The sequence below is a fragment of the Amblyomma americanum genome, chromosome 6 (genome assembly GCF_052857255.1).
Source record: "Amblyomma americanum isolate KBUSLIRL-KWMA chromosome 6, ASM5285725v1, whole genome shotgun sequence".
Taxonomy (NCBI): Eukaryota; Metazoa; Arthropoda; class Arachnida; order Ixodida; family Ixodidae; genus Amblyomma; species Amblyomma americanum.
This window is the reverse complement of record NC_135502.1, coordinates 69,331,129-69,347,377: the sequence shown is the minus strand read 5'-3', so window position 1 is coordinate 69,347,377 and position 16,249 is coordinate 69,331,129. Positions and strand designations below refer to the sequence as shown.

At 51.4% G+C, this 16,249-nt stretch overlaps 1 protein-coding gene across 2 annotated transcripts in view; it reads right to left on the bottom strand.

Moving 5' to 3' along the window:
• Positions 1-16,249, bottom strand: part of atos (atos homolog atossa) — a 99,987-nt gene that overhangs the window by 16,485 nt on the left and 67,253 nt on the right. The window lies entirely within an intron of this gene.

Genomic DNA, 16,249 nt, shown 5'->3' with positions numbered 1-16,249 from the left:
AAGACACTGCCACCCGTAGCAACATTAGATGAAGTTTTGTCGTTTGCATGCTTTCCTGCTTTGCAATCAATTATTTTAATATCACTGAAAAACTTTCCTATCAACAGCACCGGGGGGGCAGGGGAATTGCACGATAAAACAGTGCTTGATAAAGTTCTGTTTCTTGGCAGTACTTCATACTGGGGTCTACTGTGACATGAACTATTAAATGCACACATTAATGTTCAATTATAAGTCTTAGCCTTTGGCAAGTAAGAACTCAACCTTCTTTAGCAACACAAAACAGAAATGTCTATCCAAGTACTCTACAGCATGAATGCCCAGCCTAAAGGATTTCGTTCTTTGCAATGCAGGCCATTCACAGTTGCGATAAGTAGCTCAAAGTTGGTCCAGTCTCAATACTTTCCTTAATCGCACCTTGTCCTCCTTTCACCGTTTCATGTAATTTTGTCAAAATTTGGGGGAAAAAAATGTACAGACGATCAACCCTATTCATGGGATCAACGCTATTCATGCGGCAGAGGATGCGTTTGCATTAGTGTTCCCCAGAATGGAGCAGCTGTTGCCACTGACGGGTTCAGACCGTGCTGCGGGCAGGTGGCATGATCTAGTCCAACAATCACCTTGTCACACGCCATAACCCCACTCTCCCTACCCCTTGCCTCTGAATGGTCAGTGCAGAGTCCCCCTCACCACCACTCACCTCCCCATCGTCTACTTCTCTCCCCCCTGAAAGTGGACTTTGCTTCCTGCCAACCAAGGCTTCAGATGCCAAAGCCAGGCATTTTAATGTGACAGCATTAAGGAGCTCGTGTCGCAGAAAATCCGGCGTCGTCAGCGTCGTTGACCGTGAGCAAAAAATCCCATGAAAAATCCCCAGAGAAACGATCTAGGAGGCAGATAGGCCATTTAGGTCACGTGACATTGCGGCGTCATCACAACCTACCTGTACCGGATTGTAAGCAAACTGCCGACTGTGGCAGGTGGCAGATAAATTAATGACTGGCAGCTCGAGAAGAGCAACCTGGGTCATACAAGGCCCACCGGTGACAGCACCTGCCATCGCATGGCAGCGCTGCAGCGCTTAATCGCTGCACTACTGTGTCAAGATTGGCACGAAGACTTCCAGGGATCTATGGACAAAAGTTAGATGATGACCAATTCAGTATATATGAGCATAAACCCATTAAGCTATTGTGCAATGCCCTTGAGGCAGAACTTAAGTGTCCCCTCCATTTTTTTTTTCAGATAATGGGCATTCTAACGCTAATACATTAAAAAAACTCAGCAACAATTTTCATAATAAAGTCATCTTAAATACTCCACCAGACACTCTGCATCTCTATATATAAAATTTTCCAACCGTTTCCATTTAAAATGTTGATGTTAACTGAATAGCTTTCAAAGTACACTCCCTTATGCTCTGCCCTCATCTGGGGCAAAAGACCTACTCTCTGCATGAGCCGCCCTCTAGAACAACCAGCTATGCTGCCCTCTAAATTCCGTTAGACATGACACACAAAGTCTCACAGCTCTCTCATCGGAGAGCTTACATGTACCACACTAGGACACAACAACCAGGACCAAGACCTATTAGTGCAAGGGATGCATGCCAGCTTCTTATGTTCGATCGCGCACGTCTTCAGAACAACACAGCCGCACGAGCAGACGCGCACACGTGCTGCCACTGCCACCACGAAAGAAGAGGCCTGCATCAGCGGCCTCTTGCTTCGTGGCGTTGGCGGCGAGCGTTATAATTAGCAGCGCTGCCAATGGCGCGTGCCACGTGCAGGGGCGTTCGTTCCGCTTCCGCGAGCGGCAGCGCCGGTGGCACTTGCACACGCACGCGTCATTTCCCATCGCTCGCCGCGGGAGTCCTTGCACATGCACGCGCTCAGCCATGGTCATGAACGGTGACGCTGCTTCGAACGCGGAACCCAATGCGAGCGCGCGTTCATCACAGAGGGCGCTGTCACGGCCCGAAATACCAAGCTGCTGCTACCTCGATTTCCAACAGCCTGCTTTTCTGTGGGAAGGTCCAGTTCAGGCGAGCTACTGCAGTGCCCGTCACCGTGCTTTTGGGACAGGTGTTCCGGGGTACCTCCAACCGGGTGAATAATAATAATAATAATAATAATAATAATAATAATAATAATAATAATAATAATAATAATAATAATAATAATAATTGGTTTTGGGGGAAAGGAAATGGCGCAGTATCTGTCTCATATCGTTGGACACCTGAACAGCGCCGTAAGGGAAGTGATAAAGGAGGGAGTGAAAGAAGAAAGGAAGAAGGAGGTGCCGTAGTGGAGGGCTCCGGAATAATTTCGACCACCTGGGGATCTTTAACGTGCACTGACATCCCACAGCACACGGGCGCCTTAGCGTTTTTCCTCAATAAAAACGCAGCCGAGCGCATTTCTGCGGCGGCTACTGCAAGCATTTGGCTGTGGTTCCCGAATGATTTAATTTAAAAAAAGACTGAAAAACAAAGGAGGAAGAGAGAAACTAAGGATCGACACCAGCAATTAATAGAGAACAAATTACACGTGCCGCGACAGACGTTTAACGCACATGAAATCGAGGTGCTGCCTAATCCTAAAAATGAAAAAAAGATTTTCACGTATGTCGTTGATTGCCTCCGCAGAAAATTTCACGACAGAGATACGAATATATCGTGAAACAGTGAGAGCAGAGTATAGAAAAGAAGGCGATATTCGGCCGCCGAGACGTGCATGTTCAAATACGGACGCGTACAACAGCAGCGCGAGCGGGCGGCTGCTGCACGCAGTGGCTTGAATCGGCGAAGTGCGTTTCCGGATTTCCGCGCAAAGAATGTCGGGAAAATTGTCTGCTAGCTACTTCCGCTTGCAATTTGGTGAACTGATTTAATGTTTCGCACGATTCACCGCGTATGTTTACACGCCGTTTACGCGATTATTAATTTGTGCTACAGCCGCCGCGGTGGCTCAGTGGTTATAGCACTCGGCTGCTGGCCCAAAAGACGATCCCGGCCGCGGCGGTCGAATTTCGATGGAGGCGAAATTCTAGAGACCCGTTTACTGGGCAATGACAGTGCACGTTAAAGAACTCGCCCAGGCGGTCGAAATTTCCGGAGCCCTTCACTAAGGCGTCCCTCATAGCCTCAGTCGCTTTGGGACGTTAACCCTCCATAAACCACCAGAGCATAATTTGTGCTACTAATAATTTATGCGGCGCCACCTCATGCGGAGTCTGCAAGTTGATACGCCAAAGATCCTGGCACCTGACACACTTTTCGCTTTATTATGGTTCGTTGCGCAGCTCTGGACTGTGGCAGTACCTCCTACGGAGGCAAAAAAAAAAAAAACTTTCGTTTAACATGGGATTGAACTGCTCAAGTGCCGACGCCATGCTGAACAGTGGACTGTGAGGCATACGTGGAGCCAGGAGTTGGGCCACGTGACTGCACTTGCCTTCATGCAGTCTTCTACACAGCTGCAGTAGTGCCCGATGATATTAACAAGCACGTTCCCTCTGACTCATCACATCACATTTAAGCGTGACGTTCGGTGGCAATCCGAGGCCCTGGTCGAGACGCTGTCCTCGACGGCGCCTACTGCACAACCGGATGTGTGCACTGCCGCAGTGGAAGACGACGTGCAACGTCGAGCGAAGGCCGGCCTGTCAAGTCGCTTAAGCGTAACGGCGGCTTTACGAGGAAGGCCGACAGGAGACGCTTCGGCACAGCTCCGTGCGACGGCTCCTCCAGAGCGCTGCGCACAGCGATCGAGGCGTCCACTTTTTTGTGACGTACCTCTCAAGAAAGACGAGGACGCGCACCGTTCCAGTGGTTCCTCCACAAAAGTCCAGGAAAGTTAGTGTTGCCTACGTGGGAAATATGGCATATATCATTAAAAATGCAGTTTCGGATTCTGCCTTCCTTATATTCATTCGGGCGCAGATACAGGTACTACTGAAGCGGCAAGTTCCAGCATCTGCCAGGTTTAAGGAAAACGGAGAACAGCTAGCAGCGGAGAAGACTGCCAGGGGAGGGGACCAGCGCGAAGCTTCGTTACTGCAGGCACCGCCAGATGCAGTTCGCGGACCGGCTCAAGACAGCGCCGTATGCATCGAGGCGGACAGGAAACGGGAGGCCCTGCGACGCGGCAGGCCGGCCTACCGTCCTCCCTCCGGAAAGGGTTCCACGACCTAGAAATCCACTGGGCCAGGAGGATATCTGGCACGCACAAAGACACACAAACACCGGAGCGCGGGCCGGCTGATGGCGCGGCGCCGTTTCGCGCTCTGGTAACCCCGCGCGCTAGCCGAGAAGGGAGACACCCGCCCCCCACACGGCGAGCGTCACGCACGCTTCACTTTTACTCGCCGCCGAAAAACCCGCGCCCCGCTGCCGCATAGGCGGAGGGCCGATTTCTCCCGCCGACCCGCAGAAGGACCCTCCACCGTCCCCTCCCGCGAACGGCAGGCGGCGGCACACAGGGAATGGCCCGACTGTGCACCGGGCTGTTGCCGGGCGTTGGCTGGGCTGCGGAGGACGCAGGTAAAGCCATGAAGCGGTACACGGGCAGCAACGCAGCTCACGAAGGGCTCGCTTGCACAATGCCGCCGCTCTTCCGGGCCGACCCTATGCGAAAGCAATTCGCTGCCGAAACTGAGAGTAGCTATTTTGTAATTCGCAAGCAGCCACGCGGAGCAGCAAAAGGGACCGAGGTACTTCCGGTGTCCTCTCAGAAGATGCGCCCTCCGCGCGTGCCGAGCCTCTCTCCGTTGGGGGAGCAACGAATCCACGCAATCGGGCTAATCACGCCAAAGTACTTATCACGGTAGAGAGAGAGAGAGAGACGCTCATAGACGAGTGTTGTCCGCAACGCTTCGTAGATTGCGGCAAGAATTAATGGCTGCCTTAATTGCGAGTTCCAAGTGGCTCCTGCAGCCCTGCGCGCCAATCTGCTGCTTGTACAACGGAGACGGACACCGAGGCTGCTCCAGTAACGACGCACGCGGGATGACGCTACGGGCTCGACCTCGTAAGGCCAACCACCAGAGGAAAGACCCGGCCACTTCCTCATTTCGTTAGGCCACTCCTCCTGACCATGACGGCGGCGGAAGAGCGAAGCGCACGGCGATGTAACGGGACAGACCAACGCAGAGAACCAGCAGGCAGCAGCAGACGCGAAGGAGGGGGCCGGCACACTGGCCCAGGAAGCGAGGAGGGCCGCAGTGAAAGTCCCTGAAGGCGACAGTGCGCGCGGCATTAGCGGCGCAAAGCGAGTGCGAAAGGAGGCGTCGTCGGAGAGGGCGACGCTAGGGGAGGGACGAGGAGGAGGATGGGGACCGGGTAGCGCGGTCGCCGTGGCACAAGTGGGTCACTGGGACGGCCGTGCCGGAGAGAGCGCCGCGAGGCCCAGCAGCAGCTGAGGCCGACCTCTTACGACACCCGGCGGTGGCAGCAGTGCGGACGCAGGGAGGGGAAGCACCCCCCCCCCCCTCCTCTTCTTCGCTTCTCTGCATGGAAGCCAGGTAGATGGCAGGGAGGGAGCGAGAGGAGGCTGCACAATGACCGGCGCCCTTCGCTGCCCAGAGCGTCTAACGGTGAGGCGGAAGGCCGCCGAGCCTTGGCACCGATTGGCGTCACTGGGCCGGGGACGCCCCGCGGTGCATATTGGCGGACACCTCTCTCGGAAATTGCTCCTCCGCTGCCGCCACTGATGGGGGCGAGAGGGGAAGAGCAGGGCGCACGTACGCAAAAAGCTGCGGGAGAGCGGTGTAGAATGGTGGGGGGGGGGGGGGGGGGGGGGGGGTGTCTAAATCCGGGCGAATCTCCGGTGGGATGCCCAACAAGTTATACCGGTATCCAAATCGGCGCCGCCGTCGCAGCTGCCCCCCTTCACCGAATCGCGCCTGACACGAGACGAGTGTGTGGTGGCGGGAGGATGCGGCGCAGCCATATGGGGCCGCACGCGCAGATAGCTCCCACACTATTTCCCTAACGACCGCGCCCACGACGTGTTCCCGTGACGCAGGTTTCGTCAGGATGCACTTCAGGCACCGAAATTGACCGCCACAACGAAGCGCTGTGCCCGTCTCCTGTGCGGCCATCATTCAGTGGCTACATAGCGCAGCGTCCTTGCGCCGCGCGGTTGCTCACTGGCTAGGGGTCGGCAGCTGAAAACGAGGTCTCGGGATCGAACCCCGGCGCGCGGCCGGGCTCCGCACATCGATGGAGGTGATCGAAAGCATAAGGGACCCGTGTGCCGTGCGATATCATGAACGCCATTGTTACCACCATCGGCAGCAGCAACCTAACTAGGCACACTGCAGGAGACAAAAACCTCTCCATGTTCCTACAATTAACCATGTCCTATGTTCGACGTCAGTGCATGCATGCTAAATACCCCCAGCCCTCCACTACGGCAGCTCTCTCTCTCCTCCCTCCCCTTCCCTGTATCCCATTTCCTTCCACAACGGCGCAGTTCGGGTGTCCACCCTGAGTATCGCAGTTGTATACTACGCCTTACATTTCCTCGTCGTAAATCAATTTATTGCTGTATATAATACAGTTCGAAGTTGCAGACCATGGCCTCAGCGCCAGGAAAAAACTGCGCCGATGTAAAGAGAGCTCCCCGCGGGGCCACCCGACCGCTTCTGACCGATCCGCCCCGAGCAGATAGATGTATGGACTACGCGGAAGCAAACAACAAAACCGAGGTAGCAGGACTAGTGACCCCTCGGCAGGCCCTCGAGGAGGTCGCTGCAGTGCAGGCTCTCGAACCGACTTACATAACGCTCGGGCACAGCACCCGATAAGGGTTGCGACCCCCCCCCCCCCCCCCCCCCCCCCCCCCCCCCCCCCCCCCCCCCCCCCCGTCACTTGTGGCTGCCGACGCGGCAGCAGGCCTACGTCGGGCTTATTTCGGGCGGCGGTGCCACGAGAGGAACATCAACGCACGCACGTCAGTTTCTGGCCCCTCCAGAGACAGCGGAGCGGGCATCCAGTGACGCACGGCCCACCACCTTGAAACGACACCGGCGAATATTTCCAGCGCGCTAAAGATTTTCCGCCCGCATGTGCGCGCACTGCGTGCCCTTTCCCTTCGTCCCCCCCCCCCCCTACCGACTAAAAATATCCAAAGCGTGTAGAAAGCTACCAAGGCAATGCCGCCAGCACCGCTGAAAGACGAGAGAATACCACACAGCGCTTGCAGGGAAGCGCACTAACGGGACCAGATTCAATTAGCCAAGAAAAAAAATCGATCTCCAAAAATGCCTTCTCCGAGTTTCCGCCCAAGAAGCCTGAATGTATTACAAAGCAGAACAATTACATACCCCGCAGGCAAGGCCTCTTTAGCCGCCAGACAAGCAAACTCGGGCAAACAAAGGCCCTCTCAACGAATGGCAAATCGCTCGACCACCACGAAGCGCCATTAGAGAGCCCCGACAGCTGAAGCCCGCCAATTAAATTAGGGGCGCACGTTGGGCTGCGGCGCACCGAGCTCTTCGATCCGGGGCCTAAACAAAAACAACGCCAAGCTGGCGCAAGCGCGTCAAGCCAATGGGAGCTCTTTCACGGAGAAAAGTAAACCGTGCCTAGCAAAATTTGCCCCAGCCTCTGCGGTTGACTCGAGACGGCATTGTTGACAGCAGCGCGTCGCGAACGCTGGAGAACTGGTGCCTAATTATGCTGGACGTTAAGATTAATGCTGACCCAACCGGTTGCTATAGCACTCCCCTCTCTCCCTTTTCTTTTTTAAAAAATACCCAAACTTCTCAGATATGCAGATATTCGTTTTCTTATTGTGAATGTGTGTACAGTTGGTCATTACGTTCAATTCGCCTGAGGTGTGCGGCGAAATTCTCTTTATAAACGCTTTTGTAACGTTTAAAATATTTACCCTGTTCCAACTACGGGGGTCAAACATTCGGGTTTTCTCACAATTCTATAATAATAATAATAATAATAATAATAATAATAATAATAATAATAATAATAATAATAATAATAATAATAATAATAATGTAACGGGGGGTTTGTTACGAGGTACTGGGGCGACGGGAACGGCAACGGCAGCAGTCTGGGATCAGATCGGCAAAAGACACACAAGCGTAGCGCTGGCAAAAACTCTCGAGAACACTGTCACCTCGTCTTCGTCTTTTCAAATCATCAGACGCATCTTCTTCTTTAGCCTTACAATAATAATAATAATAATAATAATAATAATAATAATAATAATAATAATAATAATAATAATAATAATAATAATAATAATAATAATCTTTATGCGATCATGAGGTCGTACATGATGACAGGGGCCCGGAGTAAAAGCTGCCTACTGACAGCTTGACAAAGCCCTGGACCCCCTACAATTTGGCAATAGCACAGGAGGTCGAGAAGCATAGTTCTTTACAATGAGAAAAAAAAAAAAGGGCAATGCATTACAGCATAAAATAGCACTTTAAGGTGAAACACCATCACAAAAAACTACAAAATGCCTACAGCAAAGCCAGTCGCTGACATCTTTTTGATCAGAGTGCGGCTAAGAAAAAAAAAGAAAACTCAAAACCAATAGCGCTCGTTCAAAAAAAAAAGCGCGCTCAAGGGGAAAAAAAAAAAGGAACAAAAGCAAGCGATAAGAGCAAAAAAGGTCATGTGTGCGAGAAAAACAGTTCCTCTAAACTTCTGAAGCAAAATGCAACGGTGGGAGGAAAAATAACAAGATATTTGTCACTGTCACACGCGAAGATCGACATACAATAAAAATTTTTTTTTTTCATTCAGCTTTATAAGCGACCAGTGCAGCTGGGCACTACACCAAAACCTCCGATATTTTCTGCTCCTTTAATTGCGCACACACAAAAAGGCTAGTTTTTGTCCTCTAGAGAGACTTCACGCAAGCACAAGGACAGAATAAAATTCAAATGCGAAAGCGCCGCGCACTCACGCTTTGCATAAAAAGCACGACTTGCCAAGAAATGGCATACTGTTCAAACGAAGGTATATAGTACAAATGTCTTTCGACATCAAAACGTAAATTCTTCTGAACCTTCCATCTTCTACAATATACAGTTGGATTTGTATTGCCTTGCGCCAGGCCGCAACAAAGCATGCTTGCTTGCAGTCAGCTCAATATAACGCTTCACAATTTCCATATTCGCCACACCTTCACTCCATTCCTGGACGGAGCAACGCCCCCAGACACCGTAACAAACTCGCTACAAGTTGGCGAGCTCTGCGTCGGATGCAGCGAGCAGCTCAAGTGCGTCAACAGCCCGAGACTATACCGGATATTACAAGCAAGACAAAGTAATTTTCAAAAATATGATTTTTGAGGCCAAAATATGGCTTTTGCGGAATGGTATTGCCAGGGTTGGCGGACGCCAGAAAACCGGTGAACCATCTTAACTAGTGAGCTGGTTAACTAATTTCAAATAATTAACTTTTCAACTACTAGAGTTAGACATCTACTTGCAATAACGAGATTTGTAGCCGGCCGTTAGTAGCCGCCATATCAGTTTTGGGAATTTCGAAAACGCGATTACCCTCGCCGCTGTGGCTCGACAAAATTTGGCTGCATCGTACGAAAATACATGCGCTTTCGAAAGCATGCAGTCAAAGCTACCCCTCCAGTGCACGTAACTAGTCGAAAAAGCCAAATTTTGTCCAGCCACAGCGCCAAGGGTAATCGCGTTTTCGAAATTCTAAAAACTGACATGGTCATTACTAACTACGGGCTACAAATCTCTAATTGGAACCGGGCGCCTAACTCTAATAATTAAAAAGCTAATTATTGGAAATTAGTTAACCAGCTTACTAGCTAGGATGATCCACCGGTTTTCGGGCGTCCGTCAACCCTGCCAATACCATGCCGCAACAGTCACATTTTTGCCTCAAAAATACTATTTTTGAAAATTACTTAGTCTTCCTCGTAACACCCGCACACTAAACAAATTCTCACCCTTAAGGGTGTAAATCAGCTGTCCCCAGACGAACACTCTTTTGGGTGCTAAAAAGGGTGCAAAGATCACCACCCTTCAGGAAGGCTGCAAAGCATGAAAGTTTCGATGGCGTGCATCTATCCCAGGCTTTTGCTTCATGGGTGAATCAATGTGGAGCACCCTTCCAACATGCATTCGTAGAGGTGTTATGGGAAAATAGTACCCTTCAATGAGGGTGCAACCATTACATCCTCTAACGTATCACTAAGTGCACCCTTCATTAAGGGTGCTGATCTCTGCACCCTTTTTTAGCACCGAACAATTGTAAAAGGGTGTTCGTCTGGGGACAGCTGATTTACACCCTAAAGGGTGATAAATTGTTTAGTGTGCGGTACAAATTTCAGTCGAACTCGGTGAGACAACGCCTCGCTTTCTTTTCCGTTTTTACGTGGAATTGCGTTCAAAAATGCGTATACACTGCACGGCTATACGAACCGCAAGTCCTCACTAGCGGAAAAGCTCGCATTCCAGGCGAGCTACGGAAGCCTGTTTTTTTTTAATTATTTTTTTCTTAAACCTGAGGAAGCATGCGTGCTGCACCTTCCCCCAAGCATAACGCCGAGACAATGCACGCCCTAGCAGCCAACGAAATGTGAAGTGTCAGTCGGCAACAACATTGCACGCAAGCGCGTGCAGCTGCTAACACAGAAGCAAGGCGAAAACAGGCGACGTCCCTATGAAACTGCAGCGCAGCATGCTGGGATGCGAAAAGCGTGAAGTGCGAAGCACGCGGAATCGCGAGGCATTCGATTTACGGACGAATAAAAACCGCGCTGTAGTGCGACTGTGTAATTATGGGTTGTGGCGATTGTCCGGACCCCGTAGAGTATCTGTTACGGGTCTAATTGGACTTATTTTTGGAAATGTGGCGGAGAGTTTGAAGGATGCTTCACTCCCGCCACCGGTTGGCCCGGTATTGCACTACCTCCGGGATCGGCCTTGTCTTTAGCGCGTCTGTACTATCCTGTCTTTCTATCCCATCTTTCAACTCTCCTACTATCTGCACGTGGTAGCGACTGTGGCTCGGCTTCAGCCAGTGAGCAGGCCTGTGCACTTTCCTTTTCTTTCTTGCTGGCAGCAACTTCTCTCTCTCTCGACTGTGTAATTAATTATACTTATACTACAGATACACCGCGATGATTGAAGTTAACGCGGTCGAGAAACGATGAACTTGCTAACAATTAAACATGCGACAATTTCTAGACGCCCTTGTTTTTCAGGAAGCTAGTTAAAGATATACAAATACATCTACACAGGCCTGTAAGCGTGCAGAACTGGAGGCGAGACAAAATAAACAATCAATATTCCCGTCAGAGGCACGAACAGCTCAAGCACTGAAATACGAGAAGAAAAAAAGCCGAATAGAAGACCGAGGGTATGAAGCTTTAATAACTGCCAGACAACATATACGCGCTGCTGACATTTGCCTTTCGACGACCCTTGTCTCAATACGTGGAAAGAAGCTTGCGCTCCTTCGGAGACCTTGCACGTTTTTTTAATTGTTGTTATTTCTCTATATAATAACGCGAAGGGAGGTGTCGTGATGACGCTGTGCATCCAGAAACACATTCACGGAAAAGAACATGAGAAGCCAAGTAACACGCGAATCACGGTCGATGCGGCTAGTCGCGATGTCTCACAGCCAAAGTCGACAAGCAAGAAAGCGGCTCCCCCACACTGTTGGTGTGTGTGTGTGTGTGTGTGAGGAGGGGGGGGGGGGGGGAGCCGCCGACATTGCAGCTTTTTCGGGTTCTCTTGTGCGACGACCACTGGGCACTAAGAAATTCCCTGCGATGTTACGAGACAGAAACCTACTGCCGAATGAAAAAAAAATCTACCTCCCACTTGAACAGGCCAGCCTTAAAGCGCCTCAAAAGTATACACAAAGACGCGCGTATGCGTGCAGCTCTGTAAGGCCTAACTTATCGACCATGCACGCCTCCACGGAAGAACTACACGAACTACACGTGCGTCAGCTCATACGTTATAAGCGCGAAAATAACACGGGCACACTCGGTAACATTCTAGCGCATACGCAATTTCCAAACCCTCGTTTCCCACTCGGTTTCGCTGCAGGGCCACTACCACGGCTTCCTCGCGGAAAATGTTGCGCGAGCTTCACTGCAGCGCCTTTTTTTTTTTTTTCTACCCCCTTGCTCCCTACCGGCGGCGCAGCCCCAGCGGTGCAACGATTGCAGCATAACAATGGACAGCGCCTCACTGTTCCTCCAAAGCGGCGCCCCGAAACAGAAGCCGCGCTTCCTCCCTGCGGTCCGCCAGCAAGAGCTTTTTCTTTCTTCTTGCTTTCTTTCCCGGCTCAACCTCCTCGCCCTCTCTAAACGAGCGGCAGCAGGAAGGAAAGCTGCCGCCGCTGCCCTCCTTCTCACGCCGGGCGAACCGCTGCCCTCCCTCACTTCGGCGGCTGTGTTTCGATGGGGGCGAAACGCAAAAGGCGCCCGTGTGCTGTGCGACGTCAGTGCACGTTGAAGATTCCCAGGTGATCGAAATTATTCCGCAGCCCTCCACAACGGTACCTCTTTCTCCCTGTCTTCTTGCACTCCCTCCTTCATCCTTTCCCTCGAGGCGCGGTTGAGGTGTCCACCAAGTAGTGGAACAGCTACCTCGCCTTCCGTTCCCTGATAACCAAGTCATCATCATCATCGGCGGCGCTGCTCGCGTTTGTGTAGTGTTGCAGCTTTATTGTACAGCAGCGTCGCACGACGCCGTATACAATCTGCTGAAAAACATCATTCGAGGGCGTGGCATTCGAGAAAGGACAGACAGAAAAGGCGACAAAAATAAAAGAAATTCGGGATGGGAAGTTCTTGCTTCAGTTGCCTTTGGATCAGAAGATTCCCTTGCAATTAAAGCCAAGCTGTGACTACTTCCAGCAAAAATCTATTTTTTTTTTGTGCTCGTGATTTCGAAAAGACGATCTCGGAGAGCGGAATGAGACAAGCCCGTGACACTACGCGATCAGCACGATTATATATTACGTCGTACGTTCAATTGCGGCGATTAAAACTGCAATATAAGTGCAATATAAGTAGTAACTAAAGGCAGCCGGAATTCGTCCAAGACAAACAGAGCCATAAAGGCCAACGTGACTTCTAATCGATGTCGTAGCCTTACTAACGAGCCCCGCAGAAAGCATTTAAAAAGGGCAATTAACAATTCTGCGCCAATCACTTTTTGTTCTTGCCTGGTGTCTTCCTCCCGTGCGCCATACTTTCTTTCTGTCCCTTTAACTCCCTATCTGCTTCCTTTTCTGACCATCAGCTGCAGTTTAAATACATAAAAAGCGGCCTTATTTTCAGCTTGTAGCAGTCACAGAACACTCTCGCTCTAAACAGGGCATACACACACGCTTTTGCACACACACAGTCGGCTATCGATGCTCCGAACCCCAAACGGGCCGAAAATTTGTTCCCGACTTATGCGGATGCTCGAATTGCGGGGAGTTTTTCTAATGCACTTGCTACCGACGGGACCACGGTGCCAGTTCGAATAAACAGGAAGTACGAGTTAAGCGCGGACTATACAAGGCACTGTTTTGCTTCCTGAGAGAGACTGGCTTGAGGGACCAATTTTTACTTGCGTCCCTGATCCGGAGTTGCCGGGCTCGAACCCGACCACGGCGGCCGCGTTTCGATGGAGGCGAAACGAAAAGGCGCCCGCGTGCTTTGCGATGTCAGTGCACGTTAAAGATCCCCAGGTGATCGAAATTACTCCAGAGCCCTACACTACGGCACTTCTGTTCCTTCCTTTCTCTCTCTCCTTTAACCCTTTCCTAACGGCGCGGTTCGGGTGTCCACCGAGATAAGCGAGACAGATACTGCACCATTTCCTTTCCCCAAAAACCAATTTTCCCTTCTCAATCCCGTCATCCCTATTCCCCAGTGCAGGGTAGCCAATCAGACAACACCCTTCTGGTTATTTCATCCCTGCCTTCCGTCTTCCTCTTTATATCTCTCACACTGGGCAAATCATATTAAGAAATCCCTCCATATGGACTGGGCTGCAGGGAATGCCTGTAACGTATGCGTATACAGGTGCACGATAATAATAATAATAATAATAATAATAATAATAATAATAATAATAATAATAATAATAATTGGTTTTGGGGAAAGGAAATGGTGCAGTATCTGTCTCACACACACATGGTTGGACACCTGAACCGCGCCGTAAGGGAAGGGATAAAGGAGGGAGTGAAAGAAGAAAGTAAGAGAGTTGTGACGTAGTGGAGGGGTCCGGATTAATTTCGACCACCTGGGGAACTTTAACGTGCACTGACATCGCACAGCACACGGGCGCCTTAGCGTCTTGCCTCCAAAAAAACGCAGCCGCCGCGGTCGGGTTCGAACCCGGGAACTCCGGATCAGTAGCCGAGCGCCCTAACCACTGAGCCACCGCGGCGGGTAGGTGCACGATACAAGTGCGAACCTCTTTGGAGGAATGACAAGGGGCAGCAGGACGTCGCGGCGCACAGCCCCGCAGAGTGTTACGTCTCGCCTACAGCGCGCGGTATAGCCGGCGCGGATGCACCGGATGCCGCGGCTTCGTTCATCGCTGCCGCAACGCCTCCCGCCAAGCGCGTCCAGGCAGGTTTCAGTGCCACGTGTCGTCGTGCGTGCGTGTTTGTGTGTGTGCATGTTTTGCCCACGCTTGTCAAAGCGCGGCAGCCGGGGAGAGGAGCTCTCCAACTGGGAGGCGAGGAGGTCTGACCGGCGCCGGCCTGGCGGACGCGCCCGTCACGCCTGAACATGTTCAAGCGTCGCCGTATCGGATGACTCTTCCCAAGCCGTTCCCTCTTGCCCTCGACTCCGTGGGTATAAAGGGGGCTGCCCCGGACGCCAACGAGAGCCTTCGATTCCTTCCTTCGAGTAACGTGGTCGCCCTGACCGGCTGCTCTTTTGCGATGCCAGAATAAACTAGTTGTTCTGTTGCCAGTCGACTCTTCCTTTGCCGGGACCTTCGGATGTTTCCAGCTTTGCCCCAGGCCGCCAGGCCAACGCTACCCTTGGGGCTTGCAACCCAAATGCAACAACTGGTTGCCAGCGGTGAGATCCCGACAACGGAGGCCAGCAGCGAAGATATGCGGTCAACTGTATGCTGAGCAGCACAACGACCATCCGGGAGCAGTGCAACGAGCCCTGTGTGATGACTGGTTGCCTGCAGCGGAACGACTGCGCTGAATTCTTGGCTGCGAGGTTTGGTGAGTGCGGGACTTTCTTCTTCTGAGTTTTGCCAGGCTTTTGTTAGTGTCAGAAACAGAGCTGGTAATTGGGTTGTCGTTGCTGCCGGGTTAGTTTGCGGCAAGACAATAGTAGGCAGTAGAGAAAGCAGCATTCGGAGCAGCCATGGATTTGAAGTCGTTGCGCAAACCGAAATTGCTGGAGCTTGCAAGAGAGTTGGGTCTTGATGTCTCAGACAAACTCAGAAAACCAGAACTGCTAAGGGCTATTCTTGAGTTGGAGGCTGAGGATGACGAGCTGTCGGAATGCCTTGAGACCATTGAGGAGAGGGAACAAAAAGAGAAAGAGGAGCGCGAACGTAAAGAACAAAAAGAGAAAGACGAGCGCGAACGTAAAGAACAAAAAGAGAAAGACGAGCGCGAACGTAAAGAACAAAAAGAGAAAGAGGAGCGCGAACGTAAAGAGCAAAAAGAGAAAGAAGAGCGCGACCACGCTTTAGAAATGAAGCGTCTCGAGGTAGAGATGGAACGCGCTCGTAATGGAAGTCAGGCACACGGTGCAGGAGAACGGGTATCGTTCAAAATGACTGACCTGATGCGGCCGTTTAAGCTTGGAGAGGACATTGGTTTGTTCCTGGTTAACTTTGAGCGAACGTGCGAGAAGCAGGGGTTCTCTCGGGAAACGTGGCCACAGCGCTTGCTCACTTTGTTACCCGGCGAGGCGGCCGACGTAGTCGCTCGCTTGAAGAGAGAGGAGGCAGAGGATTTCGACCAAGTGAAATCGAGTCTGCTAAAAAAGTACAGGCTGTCAGCGGAGGCGTTCCGTCGGAAGTTTCGGGAAAATGAAAAAGGCAGAAATGAGTCATATACAGAGTTTGCCTACAGGCTTATGTCAAACATGCAGGAGTGGCTCAAAGAAGAGAAAGCGTTTGGTGACCACGAGAAAATTCTGCAGTGTTTCGGGCTGGAACAGTTTTATAGTCGGTTACCTGAGAACGTGCGGTACTGGGTCTTGGATAGGCCAGACGTTAGTACAGTGGCTAAAGCCGCCGA